General features: G+C 42.7%; 1 long non-coding RNA gene and 1 other non-coding gene across 2 annotated transcripts in view; one reads left to right on the top strand and one right to left on the bottom strand.

Annotated features, from left to right (window-relative positions):
• LOC103215354 (uncharacterized) overlaps positions 1 to 15,765 on the bottom strand; it is a 223,074-nt gene that overhangs the window by 96,228 nt on the left and 111,081 nt on the right. The window lies entirely within an intron of this gene.
• On the top strand, positions 11,372 to 11,475 carry LOC119618946 (U6 spliceosomal RNA). Its single transcript, XR_005235292.2, has one exon. It is a non-coding gene; the product is annotated as a U6 spliceosomal RNA (small nuclear RNA).

A 15,765-nucleotide genomic window follows, 5' to 3' on the forward strand; every position in this document is an offset into this window, starting at 1 on the left:
ACAATCCCTTGTTATATCTGAACTTGCTTCTTCCCCCCAAGTCAATTATAGCCTCTTTGCAGTTTTCCAGCTGTGCTCTTGACATAATTAAATGGTCTTGATTTTCTGAAATCCAGTAGTTAATGGGAGAGAATGAGCTACAGTAAAAATGAACAATAGCAATGCTACATATTTATCCTCTTCTCAACTGGAGGCCCCACACACATTTAAACTGATATGATTAATTGGGAATACAGTGAATCTCTTTATCATTACAGAAAATCAGGCCCCTTGGAGGAGTAAATTATGGCACCTGCTTAGTTGCATTAAAATCATGACTTAAAAGGTTTAGGCAGTAGTTAAGTAATATGCCAGAAGAGACAGAAAGTGAAGGGAGAATTCAGAAGTTAAACGTGCTCAAGAACTCAACTTGGCCCAAGCTTCAAGCACTGTGCCCTAATTTGTAGACTCCAGTGTTGGCCACACAGAATAAAGAACTGGGAGGTTGGAGGGCTTTTTAGCATCAGTTCAGGACCAGGGAGGAGAAGGTAGCCATCCTCTGAGGAATTACCTGGATAATCCTGCACAAATATGGTAGGGTGACAGCTGGGACATGAAACAGTTGGTGGCCACAGGGTTCAAAACGCTCAGCCAAGCTCCTGAAAGTTCTGATTGGCCAATGCTTTGTGGGGTTGAGAGCGATTTTTCTGCCGGAGAGTTTCATTTTTCCCCAGCATAGGCATCCTCTGTGCTGTCCTTAGGGAAAAGAGCTGTTGTCAAAATCTCTGCTCAGGGTAGAATCTTGTAGATTTTATTATGCTATAAATTGTTGCATGTCACCTCGAGAAAGAATTTATCTCAACTCTTCTGTAGGATAAGGGGATAGAGGTGCAGGATAACTCTTGTGGTGGGGGCTGAGAGAAAGCTGTGTAGCTAGGGATACCAAGGCCCCTGCTTCCCTAGGCCTGCCTTGGTAGATATCATAAAAATGTGACAAGGCTGCAAGCCCTGCTTCGAGTTGTGTAGACAGCAGATCTGGAAAAGGGGCCAGTGGATCTACTCCAGTACCTGGGAAGGCAACAGAGACCACCAGTCCCCAGCATGGTAGAAGGCCACATTCACTGAGCACTTTCCAAGTGCCGATTACTATAATCAGTTTCCTTCCTTTTCTTCCTTCCTTCTCCTTCCTTCTCCTTTCTTTCTTCCTTCCTTTCTTCCTCCCTTCCTCTCTCTCTCTCTCTCTCTCTCTTTCCTTCTTTCTTTCTCTCTCTCTTTGTTTCTTTCTCAGGATCTTGCTCTGTTGCCCAGGCATGCAGTGGCATGATCACAGCTCACGGCAGCCTTGACCTGTAAGACTCAAGCGATCCTCCCCCATCAGCCTCCCGAGTAGTGGGGACTATGGGTGTGCACCACTACACCTGACTAATTTTTTGATTTTCTGTAGAGACAAGGTCTTGCTTTGTTAGCCAGACTTGTCTCCAATCACTGGGCTCAAGCAGTCCTCTGGACTTGACCTTCCACAGTGCTGAGATTACAGGCGTGAGCCACCACTCTCAGCCGGTGATAACAGTTTCTTACTACTACTGCTACCACTGTCATCACTACTATTACCAACACATAAGAACCTAGACACGTCATCTCACATAATCCGCACAAGAAGCCCATGAGGTTCACATGCTTACTGTACAGATAAGGAGAAGGTAGTTTAGGGAATTAAGTCACTTGGTCAAGGTCATGTGATATGATTGCAGAGGAGCTGCTCTTAACCCCTCCTCTACATGCCTAATGTTTTCAGTGCTTGATGGTACTTCAGGCTCACAACAGCTCCATTCCCCTTCTTAGAGATAAGGAAATAAAATGGAGGCCTAGAGAGCTTAAGAGGTGTTTCCAACAGTGACGCCTCTGAAGTGATAACACCAAGACTCACGCCCAGGTCTACCTAATGCAGAGAACAGCAGCCTGGCTGGGGAAGACCTTTAGTTGTTGGAAAGTTGTTGATCTTCAAGGCAACAACAAACATTGGCTGAAGACTGTTTGATTCAGACCCTCATATGGGGTCTTGCTTGGTGCCAGCTCAGACTGGAGCTAACATCACCCAAACCTTGGCTGCAGTTGTGCAGACAAGACTCTCATACCTTAAGCCAAAGTACAAATTCAGACAACATAAGTGAATGACAAAATGCATGGCTGGGACAACAATGGGTGATCAGGAGGGGCAGAAAAATATCATTGTGAGTCAGTGGTTGGGGAAGGTTTCCTAGAGAAAGAGGATTTGGGATGCATAGAAAATGTGGGTGATATCTGAGGAAGCAAAGGATTATTTAATATGCATCTTTTTCTCCAATATCTGCAAATGTTTTCAATGTGCTAGACATGATGGGGGAGGCTAAATAAATAGGAAATTCATTTTCTAGTTTTAAATGGCTGATAGTCTAGTCAGTGAAATAGGACCTACAGGAAATGGCGATGATAAATACTAGCCAATCATGGCTAAGTTAGGTTCTGTTCTCTCTGAGTACTGCAGAGTTTCAGAGGTCAGGAAAGGGTAGGGTGGTCAGGAAAGGCTTCATGCAGGAGGAAGGACTTGAGACATGCCTTGGAAGATGCAGCAGTGAGAGGAGCATATAAAGTCAGTAAATGCATAGAACAGGGAGGGAATGTGGGTGCTCATGGGCTGGTGAGCAGTGGAGCCGTCAGGGATGGTGGCAAACCTCAGAGACATCTTCTGTATTTGGGGGCTGGGGTAAACTGAGTCCCTTAAAGCTACCCAAATAATTTGGAATTAAGGTTCCTATCCTATGAGTTAAACTATAAAATATGCGCATGGCGGATAAAAGCAAGAGAGGCCAAATCATCTAAGAGGAAATGCCTCCAGCCTTACGAAGACTTAGAAGTGTAATTTCTTCATCTCTAAAGAAAGAATATGGTTATCAGAAAAAGAGATAGTCAACTCCCAAACTAGGAACCTCATGGGGTGAAGGTTGACTGTGCTCATCTCAGCACTGTCCAGGTAGAATGGATCCCAACCCAGTTGTCCACTCCCAGTGGCTGGTCTATGTCTTGTTTCTGATCATACCAGCACCACTAAGGTGGGTTCTTCCCTGAGAGAGGCCTCTATTCCCCTGACAAATGAGGTGGCTAAATCTCCAAAACTGATGTTCAGGCCCAGGCTGTGGCAAAACCACCCAATGCGGCCACTTCATGGAGATGTGTTTGTCAGCTGCTGGCTTCCCCATGTGACCCCCAGGCTGTTGCACATCCCTCACTGGTTATGCACTGCATACTCTAGGGGGTCATCACCTAGCACCCCCTCCATAAATGCACTGGCAACCTGTGCAGCCCCTTCAATGAGTTTCCACTTAAGCATCAATAAATATATTCCAAAGGTCCTCAGCCATTCCTAGTGCCAGGGAGCAAGGAGAGTTAAATCAGGGCCTACTTTTGGCCCCACCTTGGGCTCCAGCAGTTGCAGGAGCACAGCCCCTGGCCTCAGGAACCACACATTGAGGGGGAGTGATTCCCCTTCACTGCCATCATGGTGCAGCATACTTGACATTCCTATGCTATCTTTCACACAGCTCTGGGTTCTGGCAGCTGTCAGAATATCATCAGCCTCCCCTGCCTTGCACATGAAATGGACAAGATTGTGGAACCAGCTACTGGAGATAATTTAAAATTCTAGGCTGTGGTTTTCTGACTCAACATTGACCTGATTTCGAAGACAGTCTTATTTCCTTGGTGGTGAGTTTCATGCCAGAAAATAATCCGTTTTGTAAATAACTAGCCAATCCTCCTGGGCAGATGGGGGCTCCTAGTGTCAAGACTTGAGTCACAGCCCCAGAAATCTTGAATGGAAATGAGGATAGGCTCCTGACTAAGAGCGAGTGAGTACTGAGAGCCCTGGGGTTTCCACAGAAGATGAAGTTCCGTGAAATCTCTGTCTCTGGGTGATATGGTTTGGTTTTGTCCCTTTCCAAATTTCATCTTGAATTGTAGCTCCCATAATTCCCTCGTGTTGTGGGAGGGAACCAGTGGGAGATAATTGAATCATGGGGGCAGTTTCCCCCATACTGTTCTCATGGTGGTGAATCAGTCTCGTGATATCTGATGGTTTTACAAGAGGAAACCCCTTTCTCTTGGCTCTCACTCTTCTCTTGTCTGCCTCCACGTGAGACCTTCCTTTCACTTTCCACCATAATTGTGAGTCCTCCCCAGCCATGTGGAACGTGAGTCCATTAAACCTCTTTCTTTTGTAAATTGCCCAGTCTTTGGTATGCCTTTATCGGCAGTGTGAAAATGGACTAATACACCAGGTGAGTCCACGGCAGCCTCATTAGTGATGTTTTCTCTCAGTGGAAGGAAGCCAGGTGCCCTCCCAGGCTGGATAATCCAGCTTGACACAGTAGGGGTCCAAGATCTCTAGAGGAAGAGAGCAGAGGTTGGGAACTTTCACACAGGGAAGAAAATGTGTGTGTGCGCGCGTGCGTGCGTGTGTGCGCATGCATGCGTGCATCTTGGAGGATACTTAAATTAAAGAAGGGTGAAGGGTTTCCTCTGAATATTGACGTTGTTTTGGATTTAGGAAGTTCACACGGAACACCCATTTTCTCCCCCTGAATTCCCAATCCAGAGAGAGGAAGATGCAGGTGGTCCACGGTTGGAGATTAGCAGGTCAACTGTGTTCCTAACATGCTGGTGAGCAGGTGTGGTCTTATACCTGCCACCTAAGTGTTGTGCCAGCACTTTATCCCTGTGGGCCCTCCCAGTTCAAGGTGAGGCCAGAGCCTACCAGGCCTTCCTCACAGAGCTGGGTCCCTCTGCAGGGATGGAGGCATCAGGGTGTTGCTCGGTGCTGTCTGCAGACAGATCTGGAGCAAGAAAGAACGAAGAAAAGCTGTGTCACACAGGCCCAGATTCTTCTCCCAGTCACCAGCCTGATGAGTGACTCTCTCCTGAGAGTGTGGGGGTAAATAGAGGCTCAGGTAGGGCAAAGTACCTTAAAGGAGGTTCCTCCTCATGGAAGCACACACCCATGGGGAAGAAGTTCTCCTGACCCTTAAGAAGTTCTATGCCAACATGAAGGAACAACTAGAATCTTTATTGCACTATAAGGTTTTCCTCATTTGTGATTGATCTAAACTGACTAGAAATCGAGTGTCTCTATGAGTATCCCATAGACTTCCAAGATATGCACAGGTATTGCTGTTGCAAGGCTTAGTTTACCAGCCCAGAGAGGCTTACATGTCACAATAATGATGTATGAGAATGGGGTCAGAAAAAGAGATGTGCGTACAGGTCAAGAGGGCACCCCCGAAACCTCCCTGGGTTTCTTACATTCCCTGAGTGTTTGACGTACTTCTGTCCAGGTAGAAATACAAGCACCTTGAGAGGAGGGCACATGTATGATCTTTCTCAGAATTGGCCCTTTTCATCTTCGGTGTGGCTCAGCAATGGTTCCATGATTTTTTCCCTCCATCCACATGGGACTGAAAACTGGCAGATCTAGATATTAACTTGGATTGTTCCTACCAACTCTGACCTTGACAGCTATTGCAACCATTAAATGCACAGTTAGAAGGTCACCTTGTTCAATCTCCTACCCCTGAAAAATTCCCTCAACAATCCCTTTACATAGTAACTTACATAGCTTCTGTCCTCCACAAATTCCTTTAGTAACTGTACTGAATCCTGAATGTTTTGAGACCATCATCTCAATTAGCTAGATGCTTTGTGGCAGGATTATGTTTAATTTAATCTTAAGCTTAACTAGTGCCTTACTCATTCTTTTAAAATGCCTGTGATATTAAAAAATCTTTCTAAAGTATGTGAGCTCTATATGCATACTAAAAGAAGAAGTTTAGGCTCTCCCTGCTGAGAATGGCAGTTGGATTAATCTGAGATGGGACTAGGCTAATGAGATGAGGTTGAATATTCAGATGATGGTGGAGGTTGCAGCTGGAAGCCAGATCCAGAACAAGGAAGAACAGGTCCAGCTTGCTAAGCCATGGGCAAGAAGAGAAGATGTCAGAGTTGGGAGAGATTTCACTTATGGCTCAGGGTCAAAAATAGAAGATAGTCAGGGGCCAATAGAGAACACAGATGTTTCAAGCACCAAATGACTCCTCCTCACTTACGGGGGTTGCAGGGTGGTTGTTAGTCTCTAGCCCTCTACCTCCCTTCAAGATCCTGGCATCCTGCTATATGAGCAGGACAACCTGGACACAGCCAAAGGTCTTGCAACACCCAACACAATAATTCTGAACATTACAATTCTTACGCAAAAAGCCCTTATGTATATTTAAGATATAATTCTGCAAAGCACTTCTATGTGCATAAAAATGGAAGTAAGATATTAAATGGAGTACACCACCTCATTTAATATACATGGAATGGAATATAAGTTTATTGGCAATCAAGTTATGGAGCGTTTAGTGCAATCATATTTAATCTTATTTTCTGATCATGATATGATCAGAAAATGACACAAAGACTAGAAAGCTCTTTTTGCAAGTCTCTACCCAGATCTAGAAAATGTTACTCTCCCTGATTAAGTAGATGGATCGGTCTTGCTTCCTGGTGTGACATTGGAGGGTATCCAGGCAATAGAAGTGAACGAGACTTTAGGAAATGATGGTCTCTCTGAGTCTTGTTTAATTCTGAACTCAGGAGGCTTCAGCATTAACCAGAGTAGAATAAGTATATATGTGGAAATTGTATCTGTGAATTGCATTCTAGCCAGTGTTTCTATCTCTTGCTCTTTGCCCTTTAATATAGTTGAAATGTCGCAGTATGAAATAGAAAAAAAGTCTATGTTTCTCAATGAAATCCAATTGCATGGACATTACCATGTTCATAAATCCTCCAAATTTAGTCCTCTGGAATTTTCCCAGATTGAAATCAAATACTCACACTCCTGCCTGGCTCACAAGTTCCAAGTCAGCAGTATCTCTCATTGCACACAGCCTGTATGTGACACTTTTGCAGGAGGTTATCACAATATAAGGACTGTCTTAGTACTCAGAGCTTATCTAATCAGGTTTTCTTGACACTTGTTTTATTGTGTTCAAATCTCACAGGCTGATCAAGTGACTGGACTGTTTAGTGAGCTGTAAGGAAGGAGAGCTTCCTTGCAAATGCCTGTCCTTGTTTTAAACCCATTCTCCCACAAGTTAGAGGAGTGTTGCCTCATCCAGCCTGACTGATCACTAACTTGGGAACTTGGGCCTTAGTCTTATCTCTCCAGTTTTAGAAAATATTCCTGAATGGGGTAGGTATTTGGATAAGATGATTTGTAAGGTCCCTTTATAGATACTAAAATATAGTCACCACAGCATCTATCACAATTCCTTCCTGCTCCTTATCACCAAAATGAGTATTTAATTATGGAATAAATGAATGAGTGAGTGAGTGAATAAATGAATAAATGGGCAGAATCATCAAGTGACTATGAGGACATCAAGTCCTCTTACCAGATCTGCCCTGGAAAGCCATTTTGCTTTGGATAAAATCTCTTGCAAAAAAGACATTTCTGGTGCCAGATATGCTTCTTGGTATGCCAGAGCTCCAGTGGTAGGCAGGCAACCTTATCTACTCTTGGGTTTCTCACCACATGGAGATGTAACTGACACCCTTCAAAACAAATGGAGTTACCACTTCACACTCATTAGGATGGCTATTATAAAAAATTGAACAAGTGTTTGTAAGAATGTGAAGACATTGGAGCTCTTGCGATTGCTGGTGGGAATGCAAAATGGTGCAGCTGCTATGAAAAACAGTGGTGGTTCCTCAAAAAGTTACACATAGAATCCAGCAATAACCAGGAAAGGACATGACCAAAAAACTACAGACCAAAACTACAGACCAATATCCCTGATGAACATAGATGAAAAAACCCTTAACTAAGTGCTAACTAACTGAATCCAATAACATATCAAAAAGATAACTCACCATGATCAAGTGGGTTTCATACCAGGGATGCAGGGATGGTTTAACATAGGCAAGTCAATAGATGCGATACATTACATAAACAGAATTAAAAACAAAAGTCACATGATCATCTCAATAGACGCAGAAAAAACATTTGACAAAATCCAACAACACTTCATGATTAAAACTCTCTGCAAAATCAGCATAGAAGGGACATACCTCAGTGTTCTAAAAGCCATCCGTGACAAACCCACAGCCAACATAATACTGAACAGGGAAAAGTTGAAAGCATTCCATCTGAGAACTGGAACAAGACTAGGATGCCCACTCTCACCATTTCTATTCAACATAGTACTGGAAGTCCTAGCCATAGCAATCAGACAAGAGAAAAAAATAAAGAGCATCCAGATTGATAAAGAGGAAGTCAAACTGTTGCTATTTGCTGATGATATGATTGTATATCTAGAAAACTCCAAAGACTGCTCCAAAAGCTCCTAGAATTGATAAAATAATTCAGCAAAGTTTCAGGATACAAAATTAATGTACAGAAATCAGTAGCTCTCCCATACACCAGCAGCGAACAAGTTGAGAACAAAACCAAGAACTCAACGCCTCTTATAATAGCTGCAAAACAAAATACTTAGGAGTATACCTAAGCAAGGAGGTGAAAGACCTCTACAAGAAAAACTATAAGACACTGCTGAAAGAAATCATAGATGACACAAACAAATGGAAACACATCCCATACTCATGGATGGGTAGAATCAATATTGTGAAAATGACCATTTTGCCAAAAGCAATCTACAAATTCAATGTAATTCCCATCAAAATACCGCCATCATTCTTCACAGAACTAGAAAAACAATCCTAAAATTCATATGGAACCAAAAAAGAGCCCACATAGCCAAAGCAAGACTAAGCAAAAAGAACAAATCTGGAGGCATCACATTGCCTGATTTCAAACTATACTATAAGGCTATAGTCACCAAAGCAGTATGGTACTGGCATAAAAATAGGCACATAGACCAATGGAACAGAATAGAGAACCCAGAAGTAAACCCAAATACTTACAGCCAACTGATCTCCAACAAAGAAAAGAAAAACATAAAGTGGGGAAAGGACACCCTATTCAACAAACGGTGCTGGGATAATTGGCAAGCCACATGTAGGAGAATGAAACTGGATCCTCATCTCTCACTTTACACAAAAATCAATTCAAGATGGATCAACAACGTAAATCTAAGACCTGAAACTATAAAAATTCTAGAGGATAACATTGGAAAAACCCTTCTAGACATTGGCTTAAGCAAGGATTTCGTGACCAGTAACCCAAAAGCAAATGTAATAAAAATAAAGATAAATAGCTGGGACTTAATTAGAGAGCTTTTGCATGGCAAAAGGAACAGTCAGCAGAGTAGACAGACAACCTACAGAGTGATAGAAAATCTTCACAATCTATACATCTCACAAAGGACTGATATCCAGAATCTACGATGAACTCAAACACATTAGCAAGAAAAAAAAAATAATCCCATCAAAAAGTGGGCTAGGATATAAATAGACGGTTCTCAAAAGAAGATATACAAATGGCCAACAAATGTGAAAAAATGCTCAACACCACTAATGATCAAGGAAATGCAAATCAAAACCACAATGTGATACCACTTTACTCCTTCAATAATGGCCATAATCAAAAAATCAAAAAAGAATAGATGTTGGCATTGATGCGGTGACAAGGGAACACTTCTACACTGCTGGCGGGAATGTAAACTAGTACGACCACTCTGGAAAACTGTGGAGATTTTTTTAAAGAACTAAAAGTAAAACTGCCTTTTGATCCAGCAATCCTACTAGTGGGTGTCTATCCAGAGGAAAAAAGTCATTATACGAAAAAGACACTTGCACAGTTGCACATGCATGTTTATAGCAACACAATTCGCAATTGCAACAATATGGAACCAGCTCAAATGCGCATCAGTCAATGAGTGGATAAAGGAATTGTGAGATATATATATATACACACACACATATATATACACATATATAGAGATATATATACACATATACACATGCACCATGGAATACTACTCAGTCACAAAAATGAATGAATTAATGGCATTCACGGCAACCTGAATGGGATTGGAGACTATTATTCTAAGTGAAGTACCTCAGGAATGGAAAACGAAACATTGTTTACTCTCACTCATAAGTGGGAGGGAAACTATGAGGATGCAAAGGCATAAGAATGACACAATGGACTTTGGGGACTTGGGGGGAAAGTTTGGGAAGGGAGTGAGGGATAAAAGACTACAAATTTGGTTCAGTGTATACTGCTCGGGTGATGGGTGCACCAAAATCTCACAAATCACCACTAAAGAACTTACTCATGTAACCAAACTCCACCAGTTCCCCAAAAACCTATGAAAATAAATAAGTTAAGAAAGAATCTAGCAATAAACAATAAACATGTGATTCAGCATTTCCACTTCTAGGGATATACCCAAAGAATTAAAAGCAGAACTCAGGCTGGGTGCAGTGGCTCACACCTGTAATTTCAGCACTTTGGGAGGCTGAGGCAGGAGGATCACTTGAGCCCAGGAGCTTGAGACCAGCCTGGGCAACATGGCATAACATCATTTCTACCAAACATACAAAAAAATGGGCCAGGCGCGGTGGTTCATGCCTGTAATCCCAGCACTTTGGGAGGCTGAGGCAGGAGAATCTCTTGAACCCTGGTGATAGAGGTTGCAGTGAACCAAGATTGTGTCACTGCACCCCAGCCTGGGCGACAAAGTGAAACTCTGTCTTAAAAAAAAAAAAAAAAAAAAAAGCTGGGTGTGGTGGTACACATCTATAGTCACAGCTACTCTGGAGACTGAGGCAGGAAGATGGTTTGAGCCTGGGAGATGGAGGTTGCAGTGAGCGGAGATTGCACTATTACACTCCAGCCTGGGCAACAGAGCCAGACCCTGTCTCAAAAAATAATAATAATAAAAGTAGAACTCAGATATTTGTACACCACATTCATAGCAGTATCATCCACAATAGCCAAAATGTAGAAACAACGGAAATAGTCATCAACAGATGAATAGATACACAAAATGAATATACATATATGCAATAAAATATTATCTAGCCTTAAGAAGAAAGACTTCTTATACCTGCTACAACATGGATAAATCTTGAACATATTGTATTACATGAAATAAACTAAACATAAAAGGACAAATATGTATTGTTTCACTCCACCCATGTGAGGTGCCTCACAGGCAAATTCTTAGAGACAGAAAGTATACCATAGGTTACCAGCGGTAGGGGAACAGGGGGGTAATGGGTTATTGTTTCATCGGTACAGAGTCTCAATTTGGGATGATGAAAAAGTACTGGAAAGGGATCATAGCAATGGTTGTATGACATTGTTAATGCACTTAATGCCCCTGGATGTACATTTAAGAATGGTTCCAGTTCTTGCTTCAGCAGCCATATACTAAAATTGGAATGATACGGAGAAAATTAGCATGGTCCCTGTGCCAGGATGACATGCACATTCATGAAGCATGCTATATTTAAAAAAAAAAAAAAAATGAAATCAGCTGAGCACAGTGGCTCATGCCTGTAATCCCAGCACTCTGGGAGGCTGAGGCAGGTGGGTTACTTGAGGCCAGGAGTTTGAGACCAGTCTGTTGAGACCAGGCTGGCCAACATGGTGAAACCCTGTCTCTATTAAAAATATAAAAATTAGCTGGGCATGGTGGCATATGTCTGTAGTCCCAGCTACTTGGGAGGCTGAGGCAGGATAATCACTTGAACCCTGGAGTTGGAGGTTGCAGTGAGTGAGCCGAGACCGTGCCACTACACTCCAGCCTAGGTGACAGAGTGAGACTTGGTTGCAAAAAACCAAACAAACAAACTATATATATGTATATATAATCCTGTCTTTTGCAGCAACATGGATGGGGCTGGAGGCCATTATCCTAAGTGAAATAACCCAGAAACAGAAAATCAAATACTGCAAGTTCTTACTTACAAGTGGGGACTAATCAATGGCTACACCTGGACATACGGAGGGAAATACTAGACACTGGGGACTCCAAGGAGGGGGAAGATGAGGGAACTGAGGGTTGAAAAATGATCTACTCGGTACAGTCTTCATCCTTCAAGTTAATGGGCACGCTAGAAGTCCAAATCTCACCATTACGCAATATATCCATGGAACAAACCTGCACACGTATGCCCTCAATCTATTTTTACAAAATTTTTTCTGCACCCTCAAAAAATAGAATTCTAAAAAGTGTCTATATTGAAACTCTGAATAAAATACTCAGCACTTACATATAAGTTGTAACCATTTTTAAGTGTACAATCCAGGGTCGTTAAATACAGTTTACAAATATAATGTAAAAGATGGTTATGGGGTAAAATGTTCTGTTATGTATATTTTAGCATAATAAAAAATAGTAAAAACAAAAAAGCAAATGCGGCATTTGAGAGGCTAAAGATAGGAGACAGATATCAGGTAAGAAAGTGATGCCTCAAAATTCTGCTAACTCCATTAGCCAGCATTTCATGTTTTTTGTTTGTTTGTTTGTTTTGTTTTGGCCAGATCTCGGCTCACTGCAAGCTCCACCTCCTGGGTTTACGCCATTCTCCTGCCTCAGCCTCCCAAGTAGCTGGGACTACAGGCGCCGCCACCACACCCGGCTAATTTTTTGTATTTTTTAGTAGAGACAGGGTTCTTGTTGCTTTATAGCTTCAGGTGCCCTTATATACCACTGTCTCTATCTTTAAAACATCTCTCGGGAATGGGATTGTACGCCCATTCACAAATGACTGAGGCTCAGAGATGTTAACTCACCCAGTGCCTTATCACTAGTCAGTAGCAGAGCTGTGACTTGAACACATTTCTCTTCAGTCAAAATACTGTGCTTTTTCAGTTTCTGCACAGTCACCTTCCTGCAGTGGTCACCACGCAGATTGCAGAAATGAAGCTCATTCCTAGTACCAGCGAGAAAGGCTAGTGAGCTGGCGATGTGTGCTGGCCCCAAGGACAAGACAGCCTGCACCCCGCACCTGGCCTTACTCTCACCCTTCCCTGGAGGGGGAGGGCAATAAAGTCTACAGTTGGGTTGACAGCACGAAATGCATTCGCTTTAAAGATACGTCGTGACTATAAAATAAACAGAACCCCCACCGCTCCCTCCTTAAAGCTTTATGTATTCAGGGATCTTTTTAAGGTATTGACCTCAAATTCTAATCTTCTGCATGTTCGAAACCGGTACTTCTCTCACAGCCCCATGGCACTCTTTCAAGAAAACTTTTCCATAGTTTCACATTTGAAGCCAGCATACTTGGCGTGAAACTGCTATTTACAAGTATGACGAGGAGTTTTCCCCACCTGGTGAAATTCATTCATATAATTTTCACTTTGTATGTGAGATTAATCTCTTCAGGGCCCCATTTAGCACAAAGATAACCATATATCTTACAATTTTATGGTTGCAGAAGTCACTACATCAAACCATCCACTGGCTTTTTCTGAGCAAAGCCATGCATCTGTGTAATTAATCTAGACTCTTCTGCCTAAATCAAGCAAGTGCAGCTCTGCCTGTTGCAATCCATAGCAGCTTGAAAGATGGCAGGGAAGGCCCTTCAATTCTGATTTTCAACCCCAAGGTATCCACTCATGGATTTCCCGTTGTTCTTGGCATTCCTGCAGTGTGCTGTTAATTAAACTCCCCAAATTGTTATTTCCAGGCCGTGACTGCCTTGAGATGCCAAGAGTGGGTTAAGCAGACTCCACCTACTGACCATCTGCCCTGGATTTGCAGAATGCTTCTCCGGAACAGCAAATGTTGGGTTTCCAGGCTGGGCAGTGTGCTCGCCCAAACACTGCCCACTGAAGCTGGGGAGAGACAGTGGAGCCTTGTGGTTAGGAACACAGGCTCCAAACCAGACCACTGGGGTTTCAATCCTGACTGCAGCACAAGCAAGTTCTGTGACATTGAGAAAGCCTCTTAACTTCTCAATACCTGGTTTCCTCATCTAAAAAGTGGAGATAATAATAGCATACTCACCCTGTAAGTAGTTGGGATTAAGTAGATTCTAATATGTAAAGTTCTAAAACTAGTGCTGGAAGTTGGGGAAGAGCTCAATATAGGTTAATTACTACCACTCTTAGTATTAATAATATATATCTTGATTTACAGAGTAATTCACTAAAATGCAAACCCTCAGACATTCCCTGGCAGTGCTTGTCAAAATCCACGGCTTTAATACTCAAAAGCAATTATGTTGAGTGACATCCCTTGGCCTTCCCCAAATCCTCTTAAATCTTTAGAGACTGCAGCAACTTGGAGGTTAAAGATGACAAATCTCCAGTTGTCAAAGTTTTGAGTCATTTACCTCCACACTTGTCATTTGAAGACCACTTTGTAATTTACAGAAGACTTTCTCTGATGACTCTACCCTGGCAAAACTCTAGCCTCGTGCCATATTGATTCATCTCTAAGGTCTCATGAATTCTGGTGCTCTCTCATCTTTTGCATATGCCTTTCCCTTTGTGTAGCATGGCCACCTGGGAACATTTTGACCTTTTCCATTTTCCATAACTCTTCACGTGGCTGTAGCGAATTAGAAACTGTAAAATGTAACCAATTATAAACTGTAAAAAAAGGGGAATGAAAGAAAGGAAAGAAGGAAATAAATAAAGGAATTGCATGCTGCAGTGTGAACGAGTGACTTACTCCCTAAAGTCCGCTAGGGAGGTCTGGCTAGGATCCCATGAGCAGTGCAGGTGAGCTCCTTCCCAGAGAGCCAAGCCCACTGTGTGCACCCTTGAGCTTGGCAGCTCCTTTTTTCCTTCCGCTACACAAGTTCCCAATTAAATGGCAAATTCTCTTATTTGTTATTGCAAGTCCAACCTCAAATTTTCAAAACGGCAAATTCATCCTTAGTTGTCCTAGAAGAGATGGTTCTTAGTCTTCAGTTGGAAGAGATGGCTCTTATTCTCTTGGCTTCATGTATGGTGTGCTCAGTGGGTGCCCAGCTCTTCTGGCCCTGGCCCTGTTCACTTTGCTGATGCTTTGTGCTGAGACCAGCATCCTCTCAGTGAGCCCAGGCAGGAGGAAGGAGAAGGTCTTGTTCCGCTCCTCAGAAGAGCACTTCGGAGCGCAAATAGAGAGAAAGAGATTAGCTCTTTGACCTCCCAAGCTGCTGCTCTGCCTTTAGGACTTTTGCAATCTGAAGAGAAAGAAAGCGCTCCAGGCACATGAGAAGCCCAAAGTCAGGCACTGAGAGAGAAAGCAAATCAGCACCGCGACCTACCTCGGCTCCCAAAATGATGGCTTTGGGATTATGAAGAGCTAACAGTTTTGGACTCCTGATGAGAGAAACTTCTAGAGAAATGACTGTTTTTTTTTTCAGGCAGGAAAAGTTATAATATAAGGCACTGAGACAACACAAAAGATGCACTTCAGTTTAAGAAAACCCAACTGAAAAAAAAAAAACCTGGACTTTGAAGTTGGATGTGAAGAGTATACTGAATACAAATTTAATGTTTACAGTCTGGGTTTTGGGAACACCTCTCTGGTACCGTCGGGTTGATCATGAGCAAATGGCTTCATCCATCTGGGCTTTGAGTTTTCCCTTTAGATCCCCATGATACATTTCAGTTCTTGCTTTCATTTCCAGCAGTGTGCATTTGCAGTCTGAAATGCTTCTTGTTTTATTCATCGATGTCCTGTCATCTGTTATCCTAGAGTACGGAGAGCATCATTTCTCAGGATGCTGACGGCTCATCTGAGCCAGGGGTGGTATGGGGGAAGGTGGAGTAACTAAGGCACTTTATGCTAAATCATCCAG

The sequence above is a fragment of the Chlorocebus sabaeus genome, chromosome 8 (assembly GCF_047675955.1).
Source record: "Chlorocebus sabaeus isolate Y175 chromosome 8, mChlSab1.0.hap1, whole genome shotgun sequence".
In the NCBI taxonomy this organism is placed as follows: Eukaryota; Metazoa; Chordata; class Mammalia; order Primates; family Cercopithecidae; genus Chlorocebus; species Chlorocebus sabaeus.